This window comes from Pan troglodytes, chromosome 7, assembly GCF_028858775.2.
Source record: "Pan troglodytes isolate AG18354 chromosome 7, NHGRI_mPanTro3-v2.0_pri, whole genome shotgun sequence".
Lineage (NCBI taxonomy): Eukaryota > Metazoa > Chordata > Mammalia > Primates > Hominidae > Pan > Pan troglodytes.
In genome coordinates, this window is record NC_072405.2 from 136,228,561 (window position 1) to 136,241,234 (window position 12,674).

The 12,674-nt window shown below is 37.5% G+C and overlaps 1 non-coding gene across 1 annotated transcript; it reads left to right on the forward strand.

Annotated features, from left to right (window-relative positions):
• The first annotated feature begins 206 nt into the window (after positions 1–206).
• LOC112204248 (U6 spliceosomal RNA) lies at positions 207–310 on the forward strand. Its single transcript, XR_002937824.1, has one exon. It is a non-coding gene; the product is annotated as a U6 spliceosomal RNA (small nuclear RNA).
• Positions 311–12,674: the final 12,364 nt, after the last annotated feature.

The window sequence follows — 12,674 nt, forward strand, 5'->3', positions numbered from 1 at the left end:
TGAGGCTAATGTTGCTGTCTGGGCCCACCCTGTGAGGACTTCCTATTGGTAACTTTCTTGACCATTGATCTGATTCCTCTTAAAATGAAATGAAATTATTCAAACATGCATTTAAAAAAATCATACAGACTTGTTTTTTTAATGTCTGTCAACAGCACGGGATTTGTCAATAAGTTCTGAAAATTGCATCGAAAATTGTTTAATTAGTTCTTGTTTTGGCAGCACATGTATGAAAATTGGAATGACACAGAGATTAGCATGGCCCTGGTGCAAGGATGACATGGAAATTCATGAAGCATTCTCTGTTGTTTGGAACCCTTCCGCATTGTTGGTGGGAACATAAAATGATGCAACCACTATGGAAAATAGTATGGAGGTTCCTCAAAAAATTAAAATAGAATTATCATATGATTCAGCAATCTACTTTTGGAAATATATCCAAAATAAATTAAATCAGGATCTTGAAGAGGTATTTGCGTACCTATATTCATCGTAGCATTATTCACAATAATCAAGAGGTGGAAGTAACCTAAATGTTCGATGACAGGTGAATGGATAAAGAAATGTGGTATATACATACAATGAAATATTGTTAAACTTAAAAAGGAAATACTATCCTTTTTTATTGTGTAGCACACACTACCACATGAATAAACCTTGAGGTCATTATATTAAGTGAAATAAGCCAGTGACAGAAAAGACACATACTATGTGATTCCATTCCTATAAAGTATCAAAAGTAGCCAAACTCATAGAAACACATAGTAGAATGGTGGTTTCCAGGGTTTGCAGGGAGAGGAAACTAGAGTTGGTGTTCAATGGTTACAGAGTTTCAGTTTTACAAGATGAAAAAGTTCTAGAGGTCTGTTGCGAAACAATATGAATATACTTAACACTGCAGAACTATATACTTAAAAACGATGCAGAGGGTAAATTTTACACTGTGTGTATTTTATCACAATTTAAAAAATTATTTATGTAAAGATAACACCTTCCCTGTAGGGCATAGCAATCCTCTGTTTTAAACATGTCTAGAGAGAAGTGGAGAGGGACTCTCCTTGTGGTCACTCTAATGGGAGCCAGCTATTTATTCTAATTCCAGTCTTAGCAAGTCCCATGTTCTCTGTGGATCTTGCCTCTCCAAGGTCCTTCTTTAAAGTATGGGTGCTGGGTCCAAGCCAGATATTCTAATCTGGCTTGTGATGTGACCTGGGTATTAAGGATTTTTGAAAGCTCCTTGAAGCTTGAATTGTAGGCATGGCTATAGGGCATTGGTTGGATCAGTGATTTGTCACTTGTGGGAGGCTAAAAATAATCTTCTTGAGGGTCTTGTCAAACTACATATGCTGAAGTCTTCTCCATTCTCTTCCTCACTGTCCCAGGTAATTCCAATGACCATCATCTCCTCTCCCTCAACTAATATGAGAAATATAACATTAGAAAGCCCTTTTCAGAGAAAATATGTTCATGAATCTCAGTTGCAGGAGCTTGGGTTCATTGTCAGCTGAGTTTGTGCCTCATCAAGGTCCTTATTGAGATTGGTAAGATGGTCATAGTTTAGGCTGCACATGTACACATAGTCCACCTATCCTTTTTGAATCCTCAGAGTCGGTCAAAGCTTACAGGTAAAATATAGCACTGGAGCTTAAAATCAAATTGCAGAATGATAACAAAACTTCATTATTTTGTTGAGAAATTAAGTTTGACAGGCTATGAATAATTTAGAAGATGATCTGAAGAACAAAGGAATAAAATGTTATTATAAGTTCAACATTTCTGTGGGGGTATTAAGCCCTGCCAAGGGTTATTTTCCTTGACTTCCTAAAAATCAGTGGTGTCAGAGGGAACTTGAACAATCCTGGGGATTTTAACTGTAGTGTCAGGGTGTGCTTAGTATAGAATAATCCCAAGTGGAAACAATTTTCTACATATTTAGTCATTGTAAGCCAGTTTAGATATCCATGAGATCAGAAATTTGGCAGTACAGGAGAAAGGGAGCTTGCCAACTTAATGCTGTTTAATATTAATTAAATTTGATATAACCCAGTTATATATTTTTCAGATATTCCCAGGCAGAATGCCAGAGAAGAAGAAATAAATCTATATTCATATTATACATAGTTGAATTATATTATCAAAATTTATTCATAATTATACATTCACATTATATAATATATATTATCATATCTTCTAATTTTCTGAACATTTCTAGAATAACTGAAAAGGAGGAATGGATTGCCAAATCAAAAATTTTCATGAAATAGAAAAATTTACTTGTTACTGACACAAGTATTGTTCATACAAATACAAATTCTCTGTACAGTATGAAGAAGGCTAAAATAATGCTACATGTCCTGCACAATAAACATACAGGAGTGGGAGCAATTAAAGTTGCCCAGAATTTTGTGAGAAGATACCATGGAGGAGGCGATTACTCAGCTGTGTTTTAAAGCATTTCTAAGACTATGCAATACCACTGGGAAACACTATTACTGAAGTGGTGCTACCTTGGAAAGGTATCCAGTAACACTTAAAGAACAAAAGGAGGATTGCAATCTTGATGGATATTCACTGCATCAAAACTTTGATGGCTTTCTCTTTAGGGTGATGATCACATCTTACACATGCAATAAAACTGTCATTGTTTCTTTGTCCTCTGGTACAAGTGTGTGATATTTACAATAGGGCAAGAAGAATTCAATTTCTACTGAGTATCCCAATTTCTGTTATAGTCTTTCTAATATTTAGATGATTAATAATTAAAGAAATGTATAGAAAATTAAATTAGGCTTCTCAGCATTGGCTTTAATGTAGCAGACACACTGGTTGTACATATGGGAGAGAGTGGAAAAAGTTGTGGCTACGGGGTCATAGAACCTGGGTCCATGATCCTTGTCATGTTCTAAAACTCACCCCACAGACCTCAGATTTTGTTAGATATAAGAGAGTGGATAAATCTATACTTCACAAGCCAGAATGATTAATAAATTCTGTGGGGAGCTTTGAAAATATGCGGATTATCAAGAATGATTAGCCCCAATTTATGTATGAAGTAAGCCCTAGGAAAGTGCATGTATAAAAATCGTCCAGAAGAGATTGCTGCTTCCAACCAAGATGGGATAACGGAAACTATGTTAACTCTTCTGCAGAAACTAAAAAACTAGACAAAACATATGACACAATGATTTTTAAAACATTAGGTACCAGACAACAGAAGGCAATAACTCCTGAGAGATAGAAAACAAATGAGGTGAGCCCTGCAGTTATCTCAGCTAACTGCTTTGAGAGAATTTCCAGGTTGTATTGTTGGTGGGAGGGATCCAGATTGAGCCTGGTGGTCTCTGTGCATTGGGGAAATTGACTTGGGAATCTAAGGAAGCTGAAGTTTCTAGAGTTTACAGGGTAAAGTACCAGAGAAGAGAGAGTAGTACACAGAGAGGACTCTGAAAAACTGCAGAGTTGTCCCTCTAGTCTTCATCTGAGTACTAATCAGTTGCACACATGTAGAAAACTACACAAGGACAAGGAAAAAGGCAATATCAACTCTTGATAAAAACTGTCAGCAAACCAGAATAAAAAAGAAATACACTCAACTTATTAAAGGGCATTTGTGAAAACCTATAGCTAACATTGTACTTAAAAATGGAAAAATTATTTTTCTTTAAAATCAGGACCAAGAAAGGATTATCTGCTCTCATCACTTCTATTCTATGCTGTGTTGGATGTTCTAACTAGTGCAATTAGGCAAGAAAAAGAAAAAAAAGCATCCAGATGGAAAATGGTGAAGTAAACCTGTCTTTACTTGCAGGTGGCCTCATTTTTTAAGTAGATAATCTCATGGAGTTTATGTAACAGTTATTTGAACTAATAATTAAGTTTAGCAAAGTTGCAAGATAGAAGATTAACATACTAAATTCAATTGTATTTAAATATGTTAGCAATAAGTACTTGGAAATTGAATAAATATCATTATTAATAGCATATAAACATGAAATACTTAGCAGCAGCAGGTGGGAAAGAAGAATGTATAATCCAAGTATATAATAAGTCATATTCTTAAAATTCGTACAGCATTTTCTACTAGCTTTGAAGATATTGGATGTTAGTAGTGAGTGGTGATTATTAAATGAGAAAAACGCATGCGCAGAAAATGAGGAACAAAGTATGGCACTTATATTGGAAATTTTGTAATGCTGGTAAAAAAAAATATGTGGTTTTCAAGCACCCTGCTTCCTCCAAGTCATGGTTTCTTTTAGAATTTGGGATTGTAGAAACATTCCTTTCTGTGGAGAATAATGCAAGCTATGCGATTTGTTCTATTTCCATTGCTGCTGTGGTTAGCTGAAAGCTCAGAACCAATGATGAATTACAGTCTTTATAATTATAAAATACCTATCAATTTTATATCTGACTATATTAGTTCTGCTGCAGAAACTAAAAAACTAGACAAAACACATGACACAATAATTTGTAAAACAGTAGATATCAGACAACATAAGGCAATAACTCCTGAGAGATAGAAAACAAATGAAGTGAGCCCTGCAATTATTTCAGCTAACTGCTTTGAGAGAATTTCCAGGTTGTGTTGTTGGTGGGAGGGATCCAGATTAAACCTGGTGGTCTGGATGTATATCTGATGTATATACATCTGATGTATCTTTCCTTTGGTGCTAGTTTTTTGTTTCAATTACCTTTCTTATAAACTGCCTATTTCTTATTGAGAGAGAGGAAAAAATAAGTATGTATGCACGTTATAAAGATATGTGTAATTGTATGTAATATATATATATGTACATGGAAAACCCTAGCTACATATTTATCCACATTCACTCAATAAACATGTAGGAACTACTGAGGCAGATTTTATAAAAATTCTACCTGGAAACTAGTCTCATTATTGTACACTCACCCAGCATTTGCGAGTGGGTGTATGTGTATGTGAGTCTATCTTGTGTGTCTGTGTCTACCTTGATTCCATTGAATCTCATTCTTTAGGGACGTTGGGTTGAAAGAAAATCCATCCTTTTTTGGCCAAGGAGGATGAGGCGTTAGTTAATTAAATTTCTCGTAGGCGTTTTTCCTGATGCAATAATACTAAATCCAGGGATCAGTTGTCTTGGCAACTGCTTTGGCAACTGTTACTAACGTGCTTTTTAGGCTTGTGAATAAACATGTTTGAGAATGTAAATCACAAGCTGAGGTTCAACAGATTTTTTTTTTCTTGTTCTTCCAAAGAAACTGGACACTAATTGATAATACAGTGTACTTCCATTTATGTTTGAATAATGCAGCAACATTTAGAGCTCAGTCTTTGGACGATTACATATATTATTCATGCTTTCAAAATGTAATGAAGATACATACTTAATATCAGTTTTCCAATTAAACTTTATAACCAAGCTCAGAGATGGTTATAGTTTTTGGCAGAGATTTTTAATTTTCTTCAAATGCTTTCTTGGGATTCACAAAACAGCTTCAAGCATAAACATGTTTAGCTTGGGGGAAAGGGAAGGGCAAAGACATTGCAAATGTGATGACATACATATGCAAAAATTATTCTGGTGACGAATCTGGCAAAAATTTGACTATAGTCCTTTTCTCTAGTAATTTCTTTTTAATTAAAAAATATCTTTTAGCATTCAACGCACTGAAAAAATTGGCTAGACAGTCAATTTGTTAACTATCAATTTTCTGGCCAGCTAATGTACACTGATGTCCTTTCTTAACACTAAAATAATATGTACCAATAGAACTATTTTTAGTAGATAATAAAGTAATCCTCACTTACAGAGGCTTCATATTGAGTTCTTTACAGAATCCTAGGGAATTAAACAATTATGCAAGAGTAAAAGGGGCCCAAGATAATTTTGTCTGAATACTTCACCTTATAGAAACGGGTATTGAGATTCAGATAAAGCATAAATATCCTAAGCCTATAGTTAACTATGATCAGGCCATGTGTTCCCCAATGTAACATCATAGCAGCCTTCTCTGAATATAGTTCTGGCTAAAACAACCCCTTCATAATATTTTTTCTTCTTTATAGAGATGACATGGTATGGTTTAAAAATATGGGCTTCTGGGTTATGTAGATGTTGGTTTAAATTTGTGTTACTTACATTGAAAACAACAACTAACTTCCATAATCTTGATGCTCATCTAATTCTTATGATCAGGTAGTGACTTCCCTGTCTATAAAATACGTGGAGGGTTTCTACCAGCTCGAGGTTATAAAAATGACAAAGGGCTAAAAATTCCATAGAGAGCTTCAGCGTAGACTCAATCAAGCCGAAGAAAGAATCAATGAACTCAAAGACAGGTCATTTGAAATTACCCAGTCAGAGGAACAAAAAGGAAAAAAAAAGAGTAAAGAAAGCCTGTGGGAATTATAGGACACCATCAAGCGAAACACTAAAGATGACAAAGGAAATTTGTGAGACGCTGATCCCCCTCTGCCATGAGAACTTTATAAAGTGTACAACACATGGGTATAGTCAATAGCTCTACAGAACAAAATGTGTTTTACAATTGGTTTTCATTTAGGGCCCACTGGTGAACTGTTTCATTTCGGGTTGCTAAGGAAGAGGCTGCTGGCTTGTTCTGTTGGAATCTTTTTCTCTGTGACCCATTTTGCTCTTTTTCCATGTAGCTTATTGGGCAACAAAAACCTTGCTTCTTAGTTCTTTATATGTCACAGTTTTCAAAGCCTGCAAGATACTACAGCTCTCTCTCTAGCACAATGTGCTTAGCTCTTTTTTAAGCCCAGCACCTCTGAAGTATATGATACGTTCCTTCAAAGGAGTCACTTATGAGGGCAATACTGTTCAACAGAACTTTGATGGAAATGTTCTGTGTCTGCACCGACCACTATGTTAGCTACTAGCCTCATGTGACTATTGAGCATTTGACATATACCTACAGTGATGGAGGAGCTGAATGTTTAATTTTACTTAATTTACGTTTAAGTTTAAATAGCCATATGTGAATAGAGGCTACTATATTGTACAGTGCAGATCTACAAGTTGAGTGGAGATATATGGGGAGCCTGGTTCTCTATCTCCCTTTCTTCCCACTTTCCTCAACTCTTTCTACTTCAAGATTTTTGGCTACATGCTAAAGTAATCTAGGCCAAATAGCATTCCTAGTGTTATTCTTCCAAGGAAACATATGTGCTTTTTAATGGAATCCTTTTGGGGGCAGTCTAAACTGGAAAAAAAAAATTTCAAGCTCTATAGAATCCTGGTAGGGAAAGTCCTTTGAAGTTAAAGTGGTTGTCTTACGTCCCTCAAACCACACCTGTGGATAATCATTCACTGCCAGTTTAGAACACAGGCCTAGTTGAGCATCACCATTATTACTGCTGTTGATATTTCTTGATCTGCTATAGTAATATTTTACCCTCTTTAAATAATCTGATATATGTTTTAAGACAAATAGCTTTTACATTTTATTTTCTTCTGGAGAAAGGGTCTCACTCTGTTGCCCAGGCTGGAGTGCAGTGCTATGATGTCACAGCTCACTGCAGCCTTGAACTCCTGGCCTCAAGTGATCCTTCTGCCTTGTCCTCCCAAAGTGCTAGAATTACAGGCTTGAGCCACTGCACTTGGATGGGACTCTGACATAGTTTGGTTGTTGTCCCCCTCCAATCTCATGTCAAAATGTAAGCACCAATGTTGGAGGTGGGGCCTGGTGGGAGGTGATTGGATCATGAGTGTGGATTTCCCTCTTGGTACTGTCATCATAATAGTGAGTTCTCGTGAGATCTGGTTGTTTAAAAAAGTGTAGCACCTCCCGTCCCTCTCTTTCTTGCTCCTACTCCAGCCATGTGATATGCCTACTTCCACTTTGCCTTCTGCCATGATTGTAAGGTTCCTGAGGCTCCCTGGAAGCCAAGCAGTTGCCAGCATCATCCTTCCTGTATAGCCTTCAGAACCATGAGCCAATGAAATCTCTTTTCTTTATAAATTACCCAGTCTCAGGTATTTCATTACAGCAATGCAAGAACATACTAATATAGACTGTATTATAAAAACAGGTAACGATTTCATTTTTTAAGCTCTGCTCATCTATTTCTAGTCTCCCATTCCCATGAGTTATGTAAATACAGATAGCACCTGCACCACAATAGTTTCTTTAACTCTTGTGCTCATTCATTGCAGGAACACCACACTTCCTTCTAGTAGTACTGTAGGGAAACAAAAAGAAACAAGATGAACACAGGCATTCGTTGTCTGGGGTGTAGCCCTTAGAAAGGTTTCTTAGTTTCAGTACAAATTTCTCTCTTTTATGTTTGGTGTCTGGCTTGGAGATTTTTTTAGGGGGAGAAATTTTTGTATCTCAACTTCTGAAGTCACATCCTTTAACAGTATTTGTGTGTGTGTGTGTGTGTGTGTGTGTGTGTGTGTATGTAGATAAGGTCTCACTATACTGCTCAGGCCAGTCTTGACTCCTGACCTCAAGTGATTCTTTTACCTTGACATTCTCTTGAACATTGATATTTGAATACATGACCTGTCATCACTGAAGCCCAGCTCTGTTCCATCAAGATGTGGCTTTCTAGACCCCAGCTGGCTCATCGCCCAGTCAAGTAAGAATCAAAGGTCAGCGCCTTCTTGGGAGCTGAGTACAGGGCTCTTGTCTAAAGCTGTAGTCCAATCAATTATACCCTAAAATGGTGCCCAAATGTACCATTTAACTCGCCATGATGACTGCACTGGTCCATTCCACAATGTTCCCAACTCCTCTTAGCTGCCAAAAAGATCCTTTTTATACTTTTTTTCTGATGGTTTGAACAGTCTGATTTTTTGCACCTTCATAAAATCCTTCACATCTAAAGTGGTGTGGTACCAAAATAATTTGTGCCCCACTGATCACTCACTGATGAGCAATTTGATTAATTAGCTGAACACTTAAAGAAAACTGTAGTGTTGGCAGGGTGCGGTGGCTCACGCCTGTAATCCCAGCACTTTGGGAGGCCGAGGCGGGCGGATCACGAGGTCAGGAGATCGAGACCATCCCGGCTAACACGGTGAAACCCCGTCTCTACTAAAAATACAAAAAATTAGCTGGGCATGGTGGCGGGCACCTGTAGTTCCAGCGACTCGGGAGGCTGAGACAGGAGAATGGTGTGAACCTGGGAGATGGAGCTTGCAGTGAGCTGAGATCGTGCCACTGCACTCCAGCCTGGGTGACAGAGTAAGACTCTGTCTCAAAAAAAAAAAAAAAGAGAAAAGAAAAAAGAAAAAAGAAAAAAGAAAATTGTAGTGTTGATAAAGAAAACTAATCTCCACTCATTAAATTAATATTTTGGTGCTGTTATAGAACCTCTGTCTGGGTACATTTTTTCATTTAACAGCAATACAAATTATTAGTGAGTTTTCATTATTAGCCTTCCTTGTAGATAAGGAAATTGAAGCATAGGGTGTTTAAGTAAATTATGCAAGACATCACAGCATGTAGTAGTAGAGTTGGCACACAAAACCAGGTCTATTTGGCCCAGTTACAAGTATTTCGACTTATCACCCATTTAATCCAGTTGAAAAAGCAGACGTATGTGAAGAATGTAATTCATACGTGATATTTAGATTCCAGGTGCCTTTACCAGTGAGTCTAATCTATTCACTATAGCCGACCTGACAAGGCTTGTAAATTAAGATATTTGTCTGAATTCGTTTGTGTCTTTGAAGAAAATGTATTTCTTTAACGGTATCACAAAGTCCAATTTTTCATGAAGTAAAAATTTCTATCAGCCAATTCATCCTCATTATGAAGTTAAAAAAATGTTTATGAAGCTGGGTACGGTGGCTTACACCTGTAATCCCAGCACTTTGGGAGGCCGAGGAGGGCAGATCACTGAGGTCAGGAGTTTGAGACCAGCCTGACCAACACGGAGAAACCCCGTCTCTACTAAAAATACAAAATTAGCCAGGCGTGGTGGCGCATGCCTGTAATCCCAGCTACTCGAGAGGCTGAGGCAGGAGAATCGCTGGAACTCGGGAGGTGGAGGTTGTGGTGAGCTGAGATTGTGCCATCGCACTCCAGCTAGGCAACAAGAGCGAAACTCCGTCTCAAAAAAGTAATAAATAAAATAAAATAATAAAGAGTATATGCTTGTATAATATATGTACGTGGGTATTTTGTTTCCCATATACACACATGTAAGTCCAGTCTTGAACTTTGATGTTTGTTCCTGAATTTTTTCTTTTTGGATGGAAAGAAATTTCATTTTCTGAAGATACTGATTTAAAACGTTGGTTTTCAATTTGAGTTTATCTAGCAGCTTGCCATGTGGCTTTGACTAAGACAATTAATTCCTGGGCCTTCCGGTTGTCTACTTAAAAAATGGGAAGGAGATCTGTATTACTGTTTATATGTATTTTTCTCACGGAAGTAAAGACTTATAAGTGTATTTTTTTAAAATATGTTTTATTTTAAATTCTGGGGTACATGTGCAGAATGTGCAGGTTTGCTACAAAGGTAAACGTGTGCCATGGTGGTTTGTTGCACCTATCAACCCATCACCTAGGTATTAATCCCCGCATGCATTAGCTATTCTTGATGCTGTCCCTCCCCCAGTCTCCCTGGGAGGCCCTGGTGTGTGTTTTTCCCCTCCCTGTGTCCATGTGTTCTCAATGTTCAGCTCCCACTTATGAGTGAGAACATGTGGTGTTTGGTTGTCTGTTCCTGTGTTAGTTTGCTGAGGATGATGGCTTCCATTATAAGTGGATTTGACATAACCAATTCTTTGTCCTTAAGTACCTTGTCCTCTCATGGTCTCTGTCACTTGCTATTCAACAGGGATAAATCAATCCTGCTCATGTAAACTCCACACCATACCTACTGTTCATGTCTGCATCTGTAGCATTCTCTTCATGGAGCATCCAGAACTCTCTTTTCCTTATAAGTATTTATTTTCCAGAAATATCAGAATATACAGAACAAGGAAAACCTAAGGCCATCTGAGATACACCTGTTTTAAGGAAGCTGGTGTAAGTGTCGCTCCAGAGTGCCCACAAGGTGGCAGCGTCTCAGAACATTAGGCCAGCAGAAGTCCTGAGTCCTGGCCTTGGCAGTTGAACTGGGCTTCATAGCTTAGTTATACTGAGATAATAGGGTCAAGTGCCTGCCAAGTGATAGCTACGGGGAGGTCCACCAGCCAACAGTCTAGAAAACCACTTTTTGACAGTATTTTCTAAAAAGCAGTAGCAACATCACTCTTCCATTTTAGAGTGCTTTATTCAGAAAAGAAAAGAAAAAGGAGCTTTCGGAATGCTTTATTTCACTTAAGAATGTAAAATCTACACTGGTGAGAAAAAAAAAAAGGAGGGAGCAGACTCTTCCTTATATTTTCCTGTCATTCAAAGTCATTGATTCTCAACCTTGACTTTACATTAGAATATCTTGGGGAACTTTTAAATCACTCTCTGGGACAGAGGCCCAGAGATTAATTTTTGAAAGCACTGTAAGTGATTCTAAAGAGCATTCGGGGTTGAGAATCATCTTTTCAGTTCCTCTCCATCCATTCATTCATTCACTCGCCATTTATTGCATACTTCCTCATGTCAGCTTTGAGCAAGGAAATGGCAATGATGTAAAATGAGATTCTACAATTGCCCCCAAAGACCTTGCAAGTTAGTAATTCAATTTAATGGAAGTCAATTCAGCAAACATTTATCAAGCTCCTAGAACATGACAGGTACTATGCTAGATACTGAAACGGCAGAGATGAGAGCAATTCTAGCTGCCTAGCATTTATATTCTGGTGGGCAGTGTATACAACTGAGTATCAGATGAGGCAGAATGTGGATTATTCATATTTTACCTTTCTATAACATTTCACAGTAACACAAAACATTTTAACCAACTTATATAACTTAAGCTATATAACCCAATAATTCTTGAGATTTGCAAGCAGCTAGCTATCATTATCTGAAGTTCAGAGAGGAGATTAACATGCTTTGCCAATATGAAGCAGAATAAGTCATCATATCCAAGTCTAGGGACTCTATGGTCAGTGCTGACTGCCTCTTTTATGGTAGGCGTGGGGCTCAGAAAAGAGTGGTTGATTTTACATGCATAAGTGAAGATCTTTGTCTCAGGGTATATTTGTGCATTTGTCTTGGAGATTTTACTTCTGAGAGAGTGAGTAGAAGATCATTTCTGTCTATGTATTTCCTGAGACTCTTCCTCCATCTAATCAAAGGCCTTTTCTGCACCAGACTTAATGTATATATTCTTTCTATATGCTCTCCTTCTAACTTTCACCAAAATGGTGATCTCTAAAATTGCTCTGGATGTCTATTTCCGTGAAGAGAAAACTGAAAATATTTAGTTCTATCAGCAGATCTGGTTGTCATCAGCTTCTGTCAATCACAGAGAGCTTTAATGAGGGGAATGGAAATTAGTCTAAATGTATGTAAAGAAGGCATACAAGTCTCATTTTTCAGAGATCTTCATTCTTTCAGCTAATAGAGTGTTAAGCCAAATGCCATCTGGATTAGGACTGGCACATGAGATAGTTGATCATGAACATGTTTTAAGAATTAACCTTACAGCAGATGTGGAGAGTTGACTCGTGAGGGAGTCAAGTGTGGGTGAATATCTTCCTTGTGTGGAGAACCAAAATGATATGGGCATCCTTTAGGGTCAATAAGCATGGGAAGATATTACTGGGT